The following is a 2,196-nucleotide window of genomic DNA, read 5'->3' on the forward strand; positions in this document are numbered from 1 at the left end:
TGTTCAAAGGGAGTTTTTCCTCTCCACTGTCGCTACAAGCATGCTTAGTGTGAGGGATTGCTGAAGAGTCAATGAGTCTTTTTAAGATCTGGCTCTGTATTCAGTTCTGACATGCAACAGGGTCCCAATGCCAAGGTGTAATAAACTCACACATCATCAATAATAATTATCCTAACCAGTTGATGTAATCAACTGGTTTTCATTAGATGGAAAACTTTTAATGAATCTTACTGCATGTTCTGATGAATTGTAAAGTTCCTTGAAAAAGCATGTGTTGTGAATTAGTGCTATAGAAATAAACTAAATTGAATTGCATTAAATCTTATGAATAGTAGAGACAGAGCAGGTGTCATGATTATCTGTATTTTAGTTTTATAAAATGTCTTACATATTCCATATTTTGGAATGAAATGAGTGAAATTATATATAATTTATGATAATTCCAGTTAGAAACAATCAATTACATTTGAAAACACAGGATTAGAAAATTCAGCAATTTAACTCTTAATGTTTATTAAAATGCTGTCAAACACAAAGTAATCCCGATAAATAACAATAAGTTCATCATTATAAACAGTAATATACAGGATGCTACCTTAAGCAACTCCAACTTTATCCCCACAGAAATGAATTATTCTACAGAGACTAAAGTTTCCAAAAATTAATTTTTAACTTAAATCACTGTCGGGGATTTTCAAACCAAAAATCTGATTTATTTGAACAAATAAATTACTTCTGTTTGAAAAAGAAAAAAGGACTAAATAACTTTCTTATCGGCTGGTGATGGAATTTAATCAGTGATTAAATCAGGATAAATCAGTTCAGTTTGAACCATTTAAAGAAATGCAGATGTTGACCTGTTTCCTCACCCAAAGGAAACAAAATAAAACCAAATATTTAAATCCAGAGGCTACAGGAGATGCTAACGCTAGCCCCGGACTTCACTGCTTTACACATGAGCAACATTTCTACTGTTAGTAAATACATTAGAAATGTTCAAAAAACAAACTCACCGTTCGTGGTTTTAACTTTTCCGAGTCAGAAAAAAAAGATGGCGGATCTGTAATAACAGTTGACTAAGAAAATTAGAGCAAAGTGAGGAGGCTAGTTTTTCCACTTTCAGTGAAACTTTCAAAGCTAGCGCGGTCCATACCACCAGCTAGCTTAAATCCGACTCTCACTGTCACTTCTGCTCCAGAAATTACGAGAATAAATGACATCATAGGCACTAATGTGTAAATAAGATTATTATTAGTCTGCGCAAAGAAAATAACAGGTTTACTTTGAATAAACAAGTTAAATCAAATGGGTTTCCTGAGTAGGACACCCCCATTCTAACTTTGGTATGGCCCACCTTCCTCTCGTTGGTCAGTCGGGGCCCTTTGCAAATTTTGGAGGATGCTGGAGAGAGCGGTATCCTAGCAACTATGAAATCTCGCGATACAGGAAACATGGCAGGAAAAACCACCGCTGAACAGTTGCGCTCCGATGCTTTGGATCAAATGTTTGGTCCTGTTATATCTTTTCTTTTTGAATATTACTAATTATAGTATAGCTTGTTCGTAAATTTAAATGGAAAACTTCTTCGTTGTCGTGTGTTGCCACCAAAACAACAAATATCAAATTCCCCTGGAATAAATGGTTTCTGGTTGAAATTTCCACGATATAATGAAAAGTTATCAGAAAAAGAAGGAAGGTTGGAAGAAACAACAAGCTGAGCGATGAAATTCAGTTGTTGACAAGTTTAAATGTAATCTAAAATGATTAAAGAAGATCTGAAATACTTCTAAAAATATTTCCTGTTAATAAAAATAACTGAAACTTCACAGAAGAATTAAATGCTTTTGTTTTATAGGTCTGATTTCTTTTTTCTCCTTGTCTCCCATAAACATCTGTTTAGTTGCAGAAAGACCAGTACACTGGAAAAAGCTAAATCTAGATAAGTCTTTTTTTTAAATAAATGTATTTGTTCTTGGATTGATGAGGTAAAGGACATTTTGCCAATGGAAGTAAAGTAACTAGGTAAAGTGTATTTGTATAGCACTTTTCACAGATAAAAATGTAACACAATAAAACAATGTAAATACAATGTATAATATCAACATTAAAATAAAGGGAAACATACAAACAGAGCCATCAAAACCACACGTCTAATTAAAATCCTGTTTAGTTGCAGAAAGACCAGTACACTGGAAA

The sequence above is a fragment of the Cyprinodon variegatus genome, unplaced genomic scaffold, assembly GCF_000732505.1.
Source record: "Cyprinodon variegatus isolate N-32 unplaced genomic scaffold, C_variegatus-1.0 Scaffold1000, whole genome shotgun sequence".
In the NCBI taxonomy this organism is placed as follows: domain Eukaryota; kingdom Metazoa; phylum Chordata; class Actinopteri; order Cyprinodontiformes; family Cyprinodontidae; genus Cyprinodon; species Cyprinodon variegatus.